The sequence below is a fragment of the Brienomyrus brachyistius genome, chromosome 8, assembly GCF_023856365.1.
Source record: "Brienomyrus brachyistius isolate T26 chromosome 8, BBRACH_0.4, whole genome shotgun sequence".
NCBI lineage: Eukaryota > Metazoa > Chordata > Actinopteri > Osteoglossiformes > Mormyridae > Brienomyrus > Brienomyrus brachyistius.
In genome coordinates, this window is record NC_064540.1 from 21,746,744 (window position 1) to 21,767,119 (window position 20,376).

General features: G+C 45.9%; 1 protein-coding gene across 1 annotated transcript in view; it reads right to left on the minus strand.

Moving 5' to 3' along the window:
- igsf21a (immunoglobin superfamily, member 21a) overlaps window positions 1-20,376 on the minus strand; it is a 172,377-nt gene that overhangs the window by 136,145 nt on the left and 15,856 nt on the right. The window lies entirely within an intron of this gene.

The window sequence follows — 20,376 nt, forward strand, 5'->3', positions numbered from 1 at the left end:
TTCCTAACGCCGGGGGGCTCCACTCCACGATCGGTGACCCTTTGAACAGGGCAGATCCACAGAGGGGGGTATTGAGGGGCAGTGAGGGGCAAGGTGGCAGGTGGTACTGGTGGCAGCCACTGGCAAAGCCCAGGACCAGCTGCTGGGCTGACTGCAGTGCAGGGAAAGCGGAGCAGCCGGGGATGCTGGGAAGCCGGGCTTTCGCTCAGCGGGGAGAGGGTGGGGCCGTGGCCTAACTGGCGGGGGGCCTTGTGCCGATCCTCATCCCTTCAATGAACCATGTTAATACCACCTTGGTAGCAGCTTTCAAGCCCCGTTAGAAGCTGGACTGAGCTTTGGTGGAATTAAATATTTACCGCTAAATATGTTGTCCTCAAGAAGTGTGTCTTATTTATTTACTTACCGGTCATACCGGTGGTTAGACAGAATAAACATGTTTTATGTTACCGCATAAGTAGCAGATGTCATTATACGGAGATAAGCTTAATGTACTCGAATTTGAATGTGCTAGAATCCAGAAATTTCAGAAAGAAAACTGCATAAACTGTGTGTGTGTGTGTGTGAGAGAGAGAGAGAGAGAGAGTAGGGGGATGGGGACGTTCTGTGTGCAGTAGTGTTATGACTCTGGTCCCACCAGGGGAGTATCTCACCCGACCTGTTTAATTAATTGGCTTCGATCTGAGCCCCTGGTTGAACAAATCGTACGACTTGAGTGCTGTTAAACAGACACGAGGACTCGCTGCAAACGAGCTCACCTCACGTTAGCGCACGATTACCGGAGTGAAAATAAATAAACATACTTCAGTAATGTCAAATAAGACTTCACCACTCTCGGCTGTTTGTTAATAAAGTGTTGGTTAAACCAAATTAAGGTCAGTTTGCTCTGAGAAATTTACTCTGACCTCTCGAAACAAACGAAATGAGCGTTTCGGCTGTTTCCGGAACCAAGTGATTGACCAGCGTGTACATAACCCTGTATTTTTTTTACATCCGTTTAACCCGGGTCATGGAATCGTTTTAAATGGTAATCAAACTAATTAATTCATTAAGAAGGAAAATAGCTGGACATCAAGCGTATGTAAATACGCGAGATGAGAAAGTTTGTCTTGAAGTTTATAAAGGATTCGTTTTTTATTCAGGATCATTTGGCTACGTAATTAGCATTCGTCTGAGGCTGTTGATTGCCTTTAGGGTCATTATTTCCGTGGGAAAAGATAAAGAAGCTGCATGAGAACCCGTATGTATGGGGTGACACACTTTTGTCTTAAATCTGAGTGTCCCCACCCCCGCCCCCTTACTGAGAACTATGATTAAATATAGAAAGAAGTCCCCTCCCCCCCAAAAAAAACACATTGTGACATGCGTGACGATGTCCTTTATTCCATACAGCATTCTGTGTGATTGTATTTCTTTCCAAATACTCCTAAACGCGAATTTAACTTATTATTATTTTTCTTTTTTTGCTAAACATGCATGTTAAACTCTTGGTCTGTTGTACCGGCTGATCATTAGCAGAAACAGTGTTGCTGGATGATGAGGTCGTGCTGTGTCGCATGCGGTGGGTATCTGGGGAGGGGCTACGCAGTCTGTCACCGTGTCACCATGAGCCACGCGCCTGGAAAGGGTACAGACAAGGCACTTCAGTAGGCGACCTTCGCAGGGGCGGAGTGTGTGTCTGTGTGTGTTTGTGTGCGTGTGTGTATGTGTTTTACCGACCACGGTGACGAGATGAGATTTCTGCCTCTCGCCTGCAGGACCAGGCAAGGATGGGATGCTGTAATGAAGCCCCCACAAAAATGCTGCTGATTAGATATTCATGGAACTGGCCGAAACAGCCCCTGAAATAACTGTGGAGGAGATTGTTATCTGAGCGCAGGGATAAAACGTGTTAAATTACCGTGGAGCGAGGCAGAAGGAGAGAAATAAACAAAAATAAATAACAGCCTTCCTCCACAAGCTGATAATTGCCATGCCTTTTGATTTTACCGCTACGCGGGATGTGGGGCTGCACCGTAGGCATCGGTCTGTGCAGCTTTGGGAAAACGTCACCGCAGAACACGTGCCAGACACCCGCTCTGTGTGTGCAGGTGCATAGGTTACTCTCGGGTAGGGCACTGTCAGAGACCGCGAGCTCTCTGCACCACGGCGGCACTTCCACTGCCCGTCCCAGATCACCCCCTGGAGGACAGTGCAGGCAACTGCACAGTCATATAATTTGATTTGTGTCATGAAATCATGCTCTGCGCATGTGAACGTATCTTATAAACGTAAAAATGTGTCCGACGGTGTAAAAATGATTAGAATCATGACTGGGGAATTAGAATACTGAGGCTGGAATGTTGTCACTGATTTTATGGCTTCTGATTTTTTCCATTGATCTCTTTTTATTATCCATATTTATACCCCGATACAGACATGGTCACATCCCTCCCAAAGGCCAATTTAACTCTCAGAGCCGTGCCTCATGTGACCGGTGCCTCATGTGACCGGCGCCTCATGTGACCGGTCCTGAGGCGATAGTGCTGTAGGCATCCGGATGAGCCCCCAAATGGCTGCCCCCCTGACAACAGAGGATTGCCCTCCACTGTATGTAGTTTCTGGATACAAACAGGGCTGCTTCAGCCACTTGGAACATGATTCCCTTTCCCTGGGTTCCCATATGACCGAAGGCAGCGAGCGCCAGGCGCTGCTTGGCTAATGTCGAGCGTGAAGGAAACCATGACGACTGGATAGGGGAAATAAAAGTTTTTTATTAAGCGGATCGGTCTGGTCCTCCTCTCCGATTGGTCCGTTCGGGGCATCCAACTGTGCCTGTATATAACGGTAATATACTGCTGCCTTACAGCCCTTACCGCTTAGACATAATCTGTTTATTGCTGTTTATTTTGCTTCTTCAGTTTTGATCAACAGCCTGACTCCAAAGCAGGGGTGGGGGGGGGGTTGGAAATGGAGCTCCAGGTGTAGTTAGGAGGAGTAAAAGAAGGAGAGAAAAATAAAATAACTCGCTATCTCCACAGTGCTCCCGACTTCCAATCTGGAATGGTGCGAGCCTTTTAACCTGCCAGCCCCCTCCACCTCCTTCTGCATCTCACCCCCCTTTTTTCCCTGAGGGAGGGGAAGTGCTGACATACTGTGGTGGGTGGTCCTGCGATCAGCCAGTCCTGCCCTGATTGTCGGCTGCAGTCCTTGTGGGCTGGCGGGTGACTGATTTGGCCCCCGGGGCCTTTCAAGGCGAACGTCCCCACAGAGGAAAGTGCTAGAAAACACTCTCGAGCGAAAAGGTGGGGGCCACTCTACGGAAATGGCCTCTGCAGGAGACCGCCAGGCGGGGGGTCCCGGCATCTCCGGCGTCCTCGACCACCGGGGGATGATGCGTAACGATAGCTGTTAGTGGCTTAGGCATTAGGCGCCATTAATAGATACTTTCACAAATCCTAAAGTCAAGCTCTGGATTCCAGGGCCATCTAGCTCCAAAGCCTTACAGGGACGCTACCTGGGGGAGGGGGGAGGGGGTGGTGAAGTAATCCTTCTAATTTTCCAGGCCTCAGAAAAAAGGGGAAGGAACTCCTAGTGCCTGTGTTAATTGGCCGTGATAAGCAATCCGTTTAAGCGATTAGTGGTTTAAAGGGAACACAAACCATGCGAAAGGAACCATGTCTCCATGTAGTACTGTATGGAAAACCCCAGATTATGGGGTTTTGCCACCAGTCCCAGTTGAGTACAGTAGCTAAGCAGATGGTTCTGTTCCACCCTCTCCTCTAGAAGTAGTGACTGCTAGCTGGACAAGCTCAGCGTGCATAATCATCTGAACAAAAGAAGAATGTGCTAAGAATTATGACCTGCAGCAAGATTTTGAAGCATAGGATCTTGACCTTCTTGACAACAATATAAATGCTTAAATGCACTCCCATCCATCCATGGTCTCCTTTACCTACTGCCATTCCCTAACTCTCAGAGTTGCCCAGTCTGGTCCAGTCTGACTCCACATCTGGTTCTTGCACATGTTTGTTTTGGAAATTGTATGAAACTTTGGTTCAATGCCAGAGCCAGCTCCATCTACGCTGTACAGATCCTTTGAGCAAACTCCTAATTACACATTTACATAAACAATACCAGCAACGAAATTAGCTACTTCCGCACAGTTTGATTAATTTGCACACTTCGAAATACTAGTGAAAATTAAAACTTCATTAAGATTAATCAACCACAGAGGCACCTAATACTGACTAAACTATTAAGCAATTAAATAAAACAGCTGTATGTAAGAAATGATATACCCTGAATGCTTTTGAATGGTGCGATTTATGTCGTTGACACATGTGAGATTTCCCTGCGTGTGATTTTTTTTAGCGTATACTACCAAGAGGCAATGTTCAGCAGAATGATAAAATAGCACCCTGCAGGGGGAGTATAGATGATCCTAGTCAGCCTTTGCTATATATATTTACAAAATACTGCTGTTGACTTTGAAATCGTGTTTGTCTTCTGTCAGAGTACACAACAATTGGTGCATGATCTGCACTTTTCTCACTGGGGCTCTCTCTCTCTCTGTCTCTCTCTCTTTCTCTCTCTCAGTACGGGGTCATCTTGAAAGCTAAACGCCAGAACATCCGGATGCCGTGATGCCTTCCGCTTGTCCATTTTCCTGCCCATGCTTATTGTTTTCTGATGTGTTTGTATCGCAGATCATCCCCACGCCCCCACAAAAAAAAGAAAGAAAAAAACTAAAATAGCTCACAGCTGACGGCACTGGAGCGACTTTTGCTAACCTTCATAACGCCTTTAAAATGCATTCGTAGAACTTTCAGTGTACCTTTATAATGCATTCATAGAACATTCATAAGCAGCATGTAAGTATACCTCTTAACATCCTAATAGACTTTAACAGCTATAGTATACATTAAGAGCAAACATTATATGATAACAAGTATTATAAGCATGTAAGTTTACCTTAACAACCTAACATGCTTTAACAGCCTTAATATACATTAATAACAAACATTATATGTTTATAATACTTATTATGATCATATAATGTTTGCTCTTAATGTATACTATAGCTGTTAAAGTGTATTAGGATGTTAAGGTATACTTACATGCTGCTTATGAATGCTATATGAATGCATTATGAAGGTGTACTGAAGGTTCTACGAATGCATTTTAAAGGCGTTATGAAGGTGCAGGTAATGCAAAATAAAACAAAAAAATCAAAACGTTCTGCTAAGCGGCTAAGCAAAGAGAGAAAATTACAGAAAAGGCAATACGGACATCTGGGTGACGCTGACCTTAAGTGACCCCAGCTTGTCTGCGAGGTCCTCACGCAGAAAACGGGGTTCACTTGGAACGGCGAGCAGGGAGGTATGGCTTGGCGTGTGGGTCCTGCTCTCAGTCTCCTGAGTATGCTTCTAAATTCCTCCCAGACAGGCAGAATATCGGCCAGCCAGGCAGCTCCTTCTCCGTCCACCGGAAGATAATGAACTCTTCTCTGCTTCATTAGGTGCTGTTAATGCCAACCCATGTAAATACCTGACATTTTCCTTGCCGGCTCACACTCCGCTGTCTTTTTGCCAATGTGACATGATAAATAGAATAATGAAATAAATAAACATCCCCACAGAATAACCTACACCCCCACCAACCCCCCCAGCCAGCCGCAGCTGTGATCTGCCTATTTGTCATCTGTTTTCCCACTTCCTCATCCCTCGCTCTGGTAACACGGCAGAATCCAAACCATGCAACCATTCTCCTGATGCTGATTATGTCAGCGTCTGATTGGTGGAGCGGCTTGCTTGTAAATTAAGTGTAACTGTGTGTGTGTGTGTGGGGGGGGGGGGGGTGAATGGGTCTGACCAATTTTGCAAGAATGAGAGTCACTAGGTGCCACTGGGCTTGAAGGAGGGACAGGTGGAGTTAATCCATCCATTTCCTGTAACCGCATGTCCTATTCAGGGTCACGGAGGGTTTGAGCCAATCCTGGAAGCTATGGGCACAAGGCAGGAAACAACCCTGGATGGGGTGCCAACCTATCGCAGAGCACCAGTCACTCACACCTACAAGCAATTTAGACTGTGGGGAGAAACCAGAGGAAACTCCACATCACAAACCCAGGTCCCAGAGGTGCAACAGCGCTACTACCACTGTACTACCATACCACCCTGGGTGGAGTCAATCACCACAGGAAATAGCAGTGACTCCTTATCCTATGACATCATAATGGTGTCTCGAATCAGTGACAGAATAGGGTCATAGGGGTCATCCAGGACCAATGATCGGTCTCAGTACATACTTCACTCCTTCCAATTTGATCGTGGTGGACCAGGATATTTACTGTAGGCTAAATAAGTACCGTCAGAACCGGTCTCTTATACAAATAGCCACAGGGTCTTATTTAGTGACTAAAAAAGCAGCGTGTTTGGCCAGAAAAGCCTACGGCACACGCAGAAATGCAAAGCCTGTGTCCAACTGTACTTAACTAACTTTAAAGAAACGAAGGCCATTCTCATGTCTGTTGCTTACGGCGTTTGGGCGTGATCACCAGCCTCAGAACCGCATTTCCCACCCTTCATCTCATGTTTGGAATGAAGACTGAATTGCTGTTTGAAAATGGATATTCTCTCCACGAGTTTGTTCTGGTGGGATTGGGGGATGGGGGGTGCTACATCAGCAGCCGGTGGTATGTTCTGCCCCTTTCATTGATATCTCCTCCACTCATCTGCACTCGAAGCGCTGTGTTCCCGCAAAGAGGGGAGATGACACCAAACCAGCGTGATATTTTAAACTGTTGTCCTGCTATCGTGTCTAGGTGGCTGAATTCGATAGAGGGGGAAATCATTTATTTGGCTGCCCCCGTGCCCATATTTCCCGCCAGGTTTATCTCAAGCAGACGATATTTGATACCTCAGGTGGCCTCGTCTTCAGAGTTTAGAAACGTCTTTTCAGCACGACACAGCAGTGACTTGGTCAATCTATGAAATCGAGACTGCGACGTATCAAGCTGTGTCTTTGGCCGATTCTGATCTGCTTGCTTCCTACATCTACATACATAAAGGTGCAAATTTTGAGATTTTACTCCATAAATTGGAATCATCTGTTCCCTCGCAATGATGAGGTCATCATCTTTCCTTCTTCTCTGAACAGCAACAACAAATAAAAAAACCTCGCTTTTTCAATTTCTTTTTGCATATTCAGGGCTGTACATTATAATCCAATGTTAAAAGCCGGGGAGTCAGAAGCATTTTGAATGTGGGGGGGGGGGGGGTACACTGGCATTAAACTAATATTTTAAGTTAAATGTGGGGGGGGGGGGGGGTCTAAACGAATAATTATGAAATGTGAGGGGGACACGTCCCCCTCAGATTTAATGGAGGCGACGCCCATGGTTAAAACCGAAGATTATAATTTGACTTTCCGATAATTTTAATTTGTTACCACATTAGTCACTGACTTTGGCTTTCACCCATGATTATCTCAAATAATCAAGTTTGACGTTCCATCCAAAACTGTGTCTCTTTTTGGATGACGTTCAGAAAGGACGGAATATCATTTCCATCACTCAGCTCCCAGGCTGAAATGCACTGTCAGAATTGCATTCCTGATCCCAGGTACACATAATCAGTTAGTGGACTGAATATTAGCTGTCCTTTGCATCCCATCCAGCTGTGCCTATTTCAGTGCACAGGACAGGATGTGTTGTCGAGTAATAATCCCAGTTTCTGCACGAAGACAGAATGTATGCAGAATACATAACAGCTGGGTTCCTTGCCATCTCTGGGGAGGTACGGATTGTGATATTTTGCACTGTGCACAGATAAGATCCTGTGACAGCACTAATTTCCATTGTGCTCTTACTGGTGCATGAAATAAAGGATTCATGAAACATTTCCTTTTTGGTAACGGTTTGAGAGAAATGCAGACTGTCAGCAATACAAAAACCACGTATTTGGGATATGATGGACTTCCTTTCAGACTTCTTAACAGGAATTCAATCAGCTCCCATATGCCAAATGTATATACTTATATTGCATTAGTCTTCTATATATACTCTTATTCTATTCTTTCTGAATCAGTCTATACTTCATGCTTTTGACAGCTCAAATCCTGGCCAGTGAGGAGCGAATCTTGTTTTTTCAGCTGGAAGAAAATAGACAAAATAAAAGGCATGTATGAATATGTCATGCAGACACAGTGATGGTGACCTTGCTGTTAGTGCGGAGCTGCTCAGCTTTGATAGTATACATTTACCATCCATCTCCTGTCGCTATCCCGTAAATCTCCCGTGGGCTAAAAAGCAATAACAGGAAAATCCTGTCTTGAAGGAAACATTCGATAAAAAAACGCTTGTGTGAAATTCCACTCGAGGAACCCGGAGGACTTGTCAACTTTATTTCTCCCCACAACGTCGACTCGGGAAGTGTTAAACGAGCGAATGGCGATCGGCCCGGCGGCGACGTAGCTCTTCGCGGGAAAGACCGCAGGCCGCTTGTCTCCAAACGCGCAGTACAGGCCTGAGTGCCGTTACTCCGTCAGCTCCCCGCATGACAGTACATGCATTGCTTGCCGAGGGAGGAGCAGTTTGCCTAAAACTCACTTACTTGGCAAAAGTATTTCAGAAGGCAAAAGTGTATAAATTTTTAAATACTTTATGTGACTGCAATATGAACAAAATTCATACAAGCTTCCCAATCTTTATCTGGCAATTGCAACACTCGAAAAACAAATATTTACTTGTGTCTAATGATCCTTTCCGGAATCCCTTTCCAGGATTTTTTGGAAACCCAAATATATCGACTATTTTGGATTTTTTTATTTATTTTTTTTAATAGATTTTGACTCACAGCTAATGGTGTCTGGGACTATCCGCTACCCTGCCCCCCACGCCACGCCCCTCCCACTGTGATCCCATACGGTCCCTCTGAGCCCCTCTGAGCGCCGTCACACCGAATCACATGACCGGAAGCATGGGCATCCATCCCCGAATTTCTCCATGTCCATGTAGACCCCGGCTTCTGCGTGTCTCTCTGTTCAAATGACAAATAGGTCCCTTTTACATTTTCAAGCGAAACACCGGAAACCTAACACAACGAACCCATACCTGCCATGTTTTATTCATGACGACAAAATAGCGCCGGGAAGGACTCACTGACCGGCCCGGCCTCTGAATAAAAGATGATTTCTGACAGAAACGGCTGGAGATAATCAGATAGCATATAGGCATAAAGAAGAACATTCTGTATTTTCCTATGATGCATCTGATGTGGCACCCCCCACGCCATATAAAATGGAACAAATTCCCTTAGAGAACAAACACAAGGCTGCTCTTTGTCAACGGGATTAATATCGTATTTGTCTGAAAGCGGTTAACGGTGAGAGATTACGGCGGCTGATTTCGATCGCTCTACCTTGAGCACTGCGACCTGCTTTTAATACGCACCTCGAAGGCACTCTGACAGCACATTAAAAAATCATAATAATAATAAAAAAATGTCGTTGCATCCTGGCTGCGGGTGTTGGCAGATGTCTGACTCTGCCCTCTGACTTTAAATATGAAAAAGGCGGATCTGCTTAAACTCTGGGCTGTCAGGAAGTATTTGGGCAACTTCCAGCTGGGAATTATCTCTGTATGTGGCTGATGAGATTAAAATAGTGTCCAGGCTTCCATATGAGTGTGTGTGAGAGAGAGTGTGCGTATTGTGGAAGGGATCCAATGTTCCCATGTACCTTATTTGAGAGCAGGGTTTGAGCCACCATTTAAATGCCCAACCCCCCTGCGCGCTGCTGTGTGTGTGTCAGAGATAGGGTGCACTTTTGCGGTTGCAGCATTTGCAGTACTAGCACTCTTATTTCAAGCGCTTTCTTTGCCTCTGTGTTTTGAAGATGGGAATATTAAGACTACAATCCAGAACTGCTTATGCATTTGTTATTGACGGAGGGCCATTTTGCTGACTTTAAAGAGCACTGGAATGAAAACTGGCTTAGATGTACTATCCGAGAGATAGTTTGAGGGGGTGGTCTCGTAAAAAATTACTTCATGATAAACAAATTTTCGGTAAAATTCCAGGTAGGATCGTATCCATCCCGGGACTCCGGCTATAATCCCCTCGCTGCTGGGGCAAAACATGTAACCCATTTTCCAAACACTCCGGACAGCTTCCACCCTACAAACACGCCTGAGTCACTGATAGGGAGCAAACCTTCTGGTCAGGGTCTAAACCTTGCCTTTTCTTTAAGATAAGCATGATGCTACTCCGTAATCCTGGAGTTATTACGGCTCCCGAACATGCACAACACACCCAGCAGTGACACAGAACCCGAGAAGTAAATAGCTGCACTGGACGGCTGGACTAAAACCACCGTCTCAGGAAACAGCCTTCTGGATTATTCTCCACTCCGCTTTGGAATTCACGCGGGAAGCTCCCGAAATAGCCTCATTTTCCTCGTCCGCGACGGTGATGCGCAGCCCCCACATTGGGTATTGGGACCCCTGTAAACAGCAGGGTGTCTATCAGACGTCACAGCAGAACCGCCAGGCTGTGCTCGAGGCCTGTCATCCATCACGGGGCGGAAAACGCAAAAAGAAAAAAAAACATAAGAAGGAAGCAGAAACACCTATAGTACAATGAAAGAGTTTTATTAAGGAACTAAAAATCAGAGTGTGGTGTTACTGACATGCTGTGGACCAGCTGCATCAATTTGGGTTAAAATTCCTTTAAGAGAATGACTAGGAATATCCATCCATCCATCCATAGATCCATCCATTTTCCTTATAACTGCTTATCCAGGACAGGGTGACTGGCAGCCTGTAGTCTTTCCCAAGAAGCATGGGGAGCAAGGCAGGGGACATCCTGGGCGGGACGCCGGCCCAGCACAGTGCATTGACAAGAAACAGCAGGTCCCCGGAAACTCTCAGTGATGAGAGGCCACTGAGATCAGCTGACCTTTCAAGAGGAGGCCGACCAACAAATGTGCACAAGGGCCAGAGCCCCTGTCAAATCTGTTCTCGACATTGTGTGGTCTGAAGCATGAGGGCAGAAACAAAGACAGGCAGGGTAAAACAGTGTGTCCCCCAGCTTTTTTTTTTGGGGGGGGGTGCAGATGGACACCCACAGGATTCATGGTGTTCATGTGTTTCTTTTAATGACAACAGCCAGTATAACAACTGAACTAAACATCAGAACATTTCTTTTTATGACAATTATCCGTAAAGTGTGCAGCTTTAGTCACTGCAGTGTATCTTTCTGGCCTTCTGGAAGAACATTTCTAGATCCTCTTGATATGGGAAGTCAGAAACGTAAATAACTGATCATTTATTGAGATCCACATGCAGGCTGCATGGTCTCCTTGCAGCCTATTGAGGATGTTTGTCTGGTCCTGCAGATACATTAACTGTTAGGCTTTTAAGTGATGGCTGATAGCTTAAAATGGTGATAGTTTAAAGCAGAAATCCCATTGTGAAACGTATTTATTAGTCTGTTCATGGTTGAGAGCCCCTTCTCACAGTTTACACTGACAGTTGACGCGGCTTATTTTCTGACGCGCGCTCTCTGTCCGCTGGTGGGAGTGTGCTCACCTGTGTGTGCTCACCTGTGTGTGCGAGCGCGTGTCTGTACACGCTTATAGGGGCGGAGCTCCGCCATGCGCGGCGATACTGAGAGCAGAGGAGAACTGTAAATGTGCGACCATGTAGAGACGAAAATTACAAGCTGTTGTGCAAAAAAGATAAATAACATATGGCTATTTAGTTTGTTTAATAAATGGACAATGTATAGACCTGTACTATAGGAGAGGAAACCTTAAATGACTGATCTGGTGCTATATAGAAAATAAAATTAAATAAAATTAACTTGACTTTCATGGGGAGGGGCGTGAGGTTCCATTGGCGGGGGGGGCACCCCCCTAATATAACAGTAGGGGAAAAACTGTAAAAAGACTTCATCCGGCATCCCACTGTCCTCAAATCATCACCTAACACAGAATCTTCTAATCTTCACCCGCGTTTTTCATTAGTGGCAGAAATGCAGAGCTCACTGGCTCAGTGTCTCCCTGTTTCCCTAATCAGCTTTTTTTCGGGTCCCCCTGCAGCTCGAGAGAGTTTACAGCTGTCCTCTGTAATGAACGGCCGTTAATTTTGCAGGCTAGCTTTGTATCTGCAGTGGCATATGTGACCTCTGCATGTGGTCGTCACCAACGTGACATTCGGTGATGCGGGTCACCGGCTGGCCGCCGTGAGTAAATATCAAACGTGGGAACACTTCTCAATACAAATGTGCGACTGGAGCGGTCCAGATGTTGACTATATCTCTGAGTAGAAACATACCATTTTATCTGAAAAACCTTCGTCCATAATGACCTTTTCATAGATTCATATTCTTCTAGAGCTGCTCAACTAAAACGCCAAGTTTGAACTCCCTCCTGACGCCTGGAACCGTTAGGATTGGTTGTATTGGTGTCGCAATTCCCAGAATGCATTTCTGTGCCGTGGTGAATTTCTGTACCCACAATTCTGTTTGCTTCCTTCCCTGTATTCAGCATGTCTCATCATGGGTGATGTGTTAACAAAGTGACCTTGACACATTACGAAGGCTGCATCTGCCATCCGCCGAGCATTATCTTCTAGTTATGTGGGGTCATTTGGCTTCCGAAGACCGCAGACAAAATCTAAATTAAATTGTCTAAACTGCCTGCATAATCTGCCACATGATCTACTTTTATGATGTAGCCTCAGATCCCGCTTAAGGACACTGGTCTCCTGAACACCAGCGCTGATCCCCCATAAAACCCAAACCTAATGTACTCCACTTTATGCTCATTATAATGCAAAGAAAGGCGAAGAGAAGCAGGACACGGGGTTGGGAGACGAAGAAGCACAGGATGAGCAGCAGGCAAATGTGGCTCCCAGGGACACAGACTCGCTGACTTACAAGCAAATTCGGCTTCTTGGGGCATCACTACCAGCAGTCCTCTTACTCTGCCATTAACGCTATTATGACATTTACTAATCTGCACGTTCACGATCCCCGTCTGCCTGTTGGTTAGCGGTTCCCGGTGATCGGTGAGCTATGAATTCTTCGCAGAGATATGACGACCTTTAGAAGATGCTCTGCAAATGGAGTTTAATTTATGGCCGTCGGAGAAAGTGTTTCACCGCATACCACATTTTATTTTCCTTCCGGCAAAGTTATGAAAGACAATTTAGACGTCGTGTGTCATGCTGATTTTTTAAATTGTATACTGTAAATTTCAGTTATTTATAATCCATTAATCTGTCTTCCATCTACTTATCCTGTACTAGGTCACGGTAAGCCGGAAGGAGGACACACTCCATGGGATGTCAGGCCATTGCAGAGACGTTTATCAGTTATTTACTAATGTTTACTTCAACATAATGATATTTTATTCATTATGATGTGCTTGTTTTTAAATTAATCCAATTATGCAACCCAGGAGCTGTCTGTCTGGGGACTTTGGGATCAAGTAAGATGCGTAGTGAGATACGCAGTGAGATGCACAGTGACACAGATGCTTCGAACGCAGTTGTGATGCCGTAAAGCAGCAGCTACAGCCGCGGTGACCCGTCATCTTGTCGTTGGCAAACATTCACGTCGCCTCCACCGAAGGAACCTGGTGCTCCAGGCCGTGGTGGCCACCTCAGAAGCCGGGGGTAGGTGGAGATTAATGCTCACGTAAATTGATTTATTTTTTTTCCCTCAAAAACGCTCATCTATGCAGACAAGCCCGGAGAACACAATCTCGAGGGGATAATCCGCTGCATGACGCGGAATAATCTCTCGTCAGATGAGCTGCCCACAGAATCCCCCCCCCCCCACAGAATCCACCAGCTGATGTTCAAGGTGTAGATAAATATTTATTTATCTTTCTCTGTTTGCTTATTTCACCCTCTTATCCACCCCCATCCTCCTCCATGTTGTTCCCCCATAAACTCGGCACTGAGAACTTCTGCTGGGAGTAAAGGTTGAGGGAATAGCACTGAGCTTCGTGGTGGATTCCCCAGTGGGCAGACTGCGTTCAGAGAAAGCCGCTGGTGAAGCATTTCAAAGCACTCCAGCTCCAGGCTGAGCGCGGGCCGGGAAATCAGTCACCGGCGGACTCCCTGGACCATTTTGGTACACTAACGAGAAACTGAGGTTCAAGCATATATGGCCTCCATTCAGCAGGGGGCGCCATTTGGAACTGAAACCCAAAAAGGTGATTTCCAGACAGTTAAAAGAAGTCCTGTGGATAAGCGCACGCAATAGGAAACTGCAAGCAAAAAAAAAAAGAAGCTTGCTGATTATCTTAATAAAGCTCAGAAATGCCAGTCAGAAGCGGTTTGGGGAGCCTGATGAAGTAAATAGGTCAGCGGGAAGGAGGAGGAGCACCTCGTGACTGATAATCTAACCGTGGACCACGTCTATAATGGGACTGCTCGTTATTCCACACAGGCCGTCGCTCGCCATGGCGACCAGGAAAACGACACAACAACAGCAGCGCCGATTAATCTCGAGGTGGCCATAAATTCGACCATTGCCTCCAAACACGTAATTTACCTTTTACGGTCTCAGGTTTGGTTTGGGTCCCTGCAGACCGGGAATCGTACCGTGTCTCATAACCGCCGCCCAAACACTCCATATGTGGTGATGAAAATCACGCCGGTTGTTATGACACCACACCGAAGCCCTAACTGCGAGGAAAAGCAAGGTCATACACGTCCAAACTGTTAAAGTGAAGGTCACAGGGAGGATCTACTACCACGTGACACCGAAAGGATATACTTTGATACGCCAAGCATGTATCAAAATTAAACTGTTTGGGACGGGGCCATAAAAACACTAAAGTCCTCTATGATCTTGAATGGTATATTCAAGGCTCATAAACACCCCCCCCCCAACCAACACTCATTGTGATCGGCTACAAAAGCAACGTAAAGCCTGTAGAGGAAGGCGTCCTTACGTGCCCATTTAATAGGACTTATAATTCTGAGCTTGGGGTGGGGGGGGGAGCCATTGTTACAACCCACCAACCGTGCGCAAACACGATAAGCAAATCGCATAATCCACAGCAGATGTGGGGCGTGGAGCCGTAAGCAGTGACTTTGCTGGAATCGCTGATTGATCCTGTGAGGTTGTCACCACTGCTAATCCCTGAGAAGTAAAGAATAAGTGGGAGGTCACAGATCAGCGGAGGCAGTCAATCAGTACACAGCCGTCATGGGGGAAGAAGCGTGCGGGGATGGCTTTGTTTCGCAGATTAAACAAGATCCTATTTATTTAGCGCGTAAAAAAAAATAATTAAAAATTAACTTCGGCTAATAGTTCTTACAAGCTCGGCATGGCAAAGTTCTCTGAAGCAGGCAGCGAGAACAGGTTGTGGACGGTTCCCTCAAGGAGGCCAGGAAACGTGACAATCCCTAAAAAGTTGAATAGGCAAGCAACAGTTTTAATGAGCACAATTGGTAACGGGTTGGGTGTAATTGGATGTGTTAGCGTTGCGATGTTTCTCTTCCTGACTGAAAACAGGTGTGTGAGACGCAGAGGGGAAGCTTGTGAAAAGCCTCCTCTCATCATCTTTTTTGTGTCATTCGTTTCAGTTCCTTTTGTGAACTTTTCATTAGCGCATGAGCCATTCGGCCTGCTACCTCGCACTACGTTTGCATCGCTGCAATTGTTCGGAAAAAAAAATAAAATCATTCCCAACTGAGGAACTCATCGAGTCTTTGGCTGTTCCTCATGGTGAGAGGCAATTATTCTTGTTTTTACATTTTTTTTTACACAAATGTAGCCTTGAAGTCCCAGATTTAGCCTTGAAAACTGATGCAAATATAGGCACAAGGAACCACTCTTTTAGCATCGTTATTCCCGTCACAGATTTTGAGCGCATCTCAGTGACACGAAAACCCAAAATTTAACAGTAACTCTCTCACAACTCTAACAAATCCAGTTAGTGTCATTTTTTTCTATTAAAAAGTTACAGCTGACATTTAACTGAGCCTGACATTAATGCCCCTTATAAATGCAGACGTGGGGTAGCGGGGACGGGGGGAGTGTATGGCAACATAAGATTTAATGCCTGGTTAAATTACGGGGAACCTCCTCAGTCAGTCTGCCCAGCCTGTCTGGGTGCGTGACAGCTTTACTCGTGAGCCGTATCGATACGCCTCATCCCGGCGTGTCAACGAAGGTGTGTTTACAGGCGGGAAAAGAGGCAGAAGCCATCCGTCTGTTTTACACGCAGGTCTGCGGCAAAGCAGAAAATGAGAAACATTATCCTCCGTAACCTCTGTTGCATGTTTGATTGACGTTCCTCACCTCCCAGCCAATCCTGCCATCATCTGTTTGAAGCAGACGCCTTTCAAAATTCATTTCCTGTTTGCCGTCTATGCCCCCTCACCCGGCTGGTGATAGCTAGTCTCAAAGCAATCGGGGGGGGGGGGCTCTCTTTAAGCTTGGTGACTCTTCTTCTGCACGTAGCCTGTAGTACGTGTATCCAAGCCAGCTCCTTTCACTGCTGTTACCTCAGTTATATTCTTTTTTTTTTTGCTTCCAGAAGCCAGATGGTCTGGTCTCTGGTGAACCCTATTAAAACAAATGCCATTTTTTCCTGCAGAAATGTTGTAAATTCTCACTGGGTATATTCCGCTGTGTTAAGACAATAACGGCGTCCCTGTCGACGGTGTCCTCCCGGTCATCGCCGCCGCCGCTGCAGGGACTCGGACGTGGCTGTTCAGTTAATAGAGGGAATACGTCTTACGCTTTCCGTGTGGCGAGGGGGCGCTGAAATTAAATAGTTGCCCGGACCTTTGCCAGCGCGCCATTCATGTCAAAAACCTTTGGAGAGATGCAGGGCTGCCAATGAGAGCGAGAGCTGGTCGGGCTCCCGCAGGCAGCGGGCCAACCGTCAGAAACGTGCCTCCATCGCACCCCGCCCAGATGTCCTTCTAATACTAAATTCACGCCACAGTTCATGGCCAGACAGGCATGGCCAGGTGTTACACTAGGCATCAGGACTCCCTGCCGCTGGCCGCTGTCCGCCGATAACAGGTGCTCGCCATGCGTGTCGAACCGTTCCGCCACCCTGCAGTCAGGACAAAGGCCAAGGCCTCGGCTGTGGGGAACTCGCCCGCACGTGGGTATCGCTCGCCTGCTCCCCTGTCCCCGCTGTTGATATCACCTTCGGGACATCTCCTTCCTTGACGCGCCAACGCATTTCACATTTTATTTTTTGTCCTTTTTCATCTTTCCCCGTAGAGCCCGCCGAATCCTCCCAACAATAATCCCACGATGACGAGTCGGCGAAGTCTCCTCCTGCAGCCCTCCTGGCAGAGAGCACCCAACGCCGCTCCCTGCTTAAATATTAATAAGGGCTGCCGGGAAGGCATTTCCATATATTTACCCCACCACTGGCATACATACACGCTAAAGCAACACGCTTATCATTCATGGTGGGTCGCTGTCAGCCGCTACTTTTTTGGTGTCTGCATCCACATTCCCTGCATAAACATAATTTGCAGATACAAGGGTAGCGAACAAGGAAACTGTGGCTCGGTGTGCAAAGATGGGAGTAAAAATCTATCCGTTGACATTAGCATGGGGCTCCTCTACGTCCTGCTGTTCTCCCCTATACAGCTTCACTCTTCCATATGCTACAGAACAGGCTCTATATCAAGTGAAGAGTGTGTGGAAAACTGCACATAAACACTCAAAGACAGGCCTCATACACTATATCTATGGAACTTAGCCAAGGCTACAATATGTTTCATTTTTTTTCGGTCACACTAATTCCACTATCGTCTTCTATAATGCGCTAAGCAATTCTATTAAAAGGTAAGTATGTGCCAACGAGGGGGTAATTAACCACAGATCTGGCCAACATTAGCAGTTAGCAGCACGGAGACGATAAAATATTTATCCGTGGGTGCAAATTAGCAAAAGATTGCAGTATTTACGCTTTGTGATTGGCCGCTTACCACGTCTAAATTAAACACCTTGGCGCTTCACACAGCCAATGACCCGCTCGCAGTATGAAGTGTGGGCGACCATTAGCTCCTGCTATGTGCCGTACTCTCTTCATTTCTACACGCCTGTAATCTCGTTAAATTAGCAAACTCAAGCATCAGTCCTTGGTGCCACATCGCCAGCTCTCACTCTCCAGCCAAGTTGATGTTAATTAATTAGTTGCGATTAATTAATATGCAGTGTCGAGCTGGATCTCAGCACATTAACAGGTGCGTTACAGGTGCAGTAGTTAATAAATCACTGACTGTCGCTGTGGTCAGTGACGGTGATTAAGTGAAATGGCGTAGACTTACCTTGGCAGTCGTTTCATTAGCTACAGTAGACGGAAAGATTGCAATTTATGTGTGCTCTCTGGAAGTCTACTGTATTTTTTATTTTATTTATCTAAACCAATACACAGTCTCAGGCGCGATTCAGCGCTACACTTCACTTGCATCCTGAAATAAGTACCACTGCATTGTTCTAATGGAGCAAATGAATATTATATAAATAAAGTTTTCCCTACTAAGCCAGCAACTTTGACTAGTTGAGTTAACCAACTCAAGGGTGAACATATTCAGCTTAACTGTTCCTCTTTTTCCGTCTTTAACGTTAGACCCCTAATTAGACCTCTGAGATAAGAGATTGTTGAAAAACTGAGTGAAAACTGAGTTTTCACAGTTCACTGATTTTTTATGATTATTTTTTTTTTCGGAGACATTATCTTCAAAATCTTCTGGAAAAATCAACTGTATCTAAGCCAAAACAGATCTCCGAAAGATCTCAGAGAAGCCTCCGTTTGTCTCCACTGCATCTTCTGCAGACCTGCATCGATTCCATATCAATGCAATCTCTATTCCTCATGTGGTCCCTATCTCATTTTTCAATCTTTATTCCAGTGTTTATCGCGATTTTAGGATAAATGATTCAGCCAAAAAATGATACTTAAAGTGCTTCTCCCAGGAAATAAAAAATACAGCTTTGAGCAGTACAATTATCCTATGGGGAGGCAGAAATTAGTTAGGATGGTTAGAAAGCAACTGCTGCATATTCGAAATCCCACTGCTGCTGTTATATCTGGGATCTTTTGGGATTTAACTGCATGCTGGCCCTCAATAATACCAATGGATGGTTCCAGGAGTCAAAAAACATGCCTCAGCAATGCAATAAAGGAGAACACTCTGCATTCTTACTCAGCCCGGGGACTTTTCCTGACATTGACCAAACCGTGTGGACGACACTGCAGGCGACAGGGTCGTCTTGATGATTTTACGGGAAGCAGGGGGTTGTGGGGAGCAAGATTTAACTTTTACAGCCCACAGCTGGCAGACTCCGTTCCGGTCCGTCACTCTCGGCACATGGGAAGCAGTGCGTGGTGAGCCGTTTAAAATGCACGGAAGCTTCTCCAAATGAAGCCTGAGGCAGCGTTCTTAACGGAGGGCGGGGTCACAATCCCCCGAAAGACGGACAGACTTCCCCAGGATTCAACTGCCTACAGCAATTAAACACAGCATCAGTTTTGGCTCCGCCCCATGCACTGACATACTGAGTCCAGGAAAAGTTAATCGGCCCCATGTTTTATTACCAACTGAGAAACTTCCACTTGGAAGAAGCAACTTTAGTGTGGAAGGTGGTTTAGAGGATAATCGACCACGATGTCCCATTTGTTATTTATATGGCATGATGTCGGTGCCCTCTGAGCCGAAATCAGCCTGGCAGATAGACCGGTTTCACAGTTTGTGATTTATTTTTTGATATCCAACCCCCACCTTAAATTGGTTTGTCGGTCTTAGGGGCAGGGATGGGGGGGTAAGAGTGGTGTATTGGACCTTATGGTTGCTCGCTTGCTTGCTGAAAAATGTATCTGATTCTCCCTTAGGAAAAATATGGCAATAATACCAGCACCTATGACTGGGCTGGTAAAAATTGAGCAACAGTTACGCAAAACGAACAAAGTACATGCAGACATCAGATAAAAGCTAAAAAAGACGTAGAGTAAACACTCGCGATTACTGACAATTATTTTTCTTATTTCACATTACAGGGTAGATGTTCGTTGAAAGGGAGGCTGGGATTTATCTGACACATTCTTGCAGCCGGGAAAAGAATTTGAAATAAACACAAAAATTCTTACCCCAAAATAAAGAAGCTTCAAAACAATATGTCAGGGAGAAAAAAACAAAGTAAACTGGTTTTTCTACTAGCATCTGACACTCAGCCTGAAAACATGGGTCTTGAATTTGGATTTGTGTATATAACAAAGGCGTTAAGATCTTGCCCCCACCGCCCCAAAAAAGATAAGGACTCCATTGGACTACTGCTCCTACATAAACACTCAGAAGGTTCGGCGTGTCATGGTAGGCATAGCCAAAGCCCCTCTGAGCGGCTT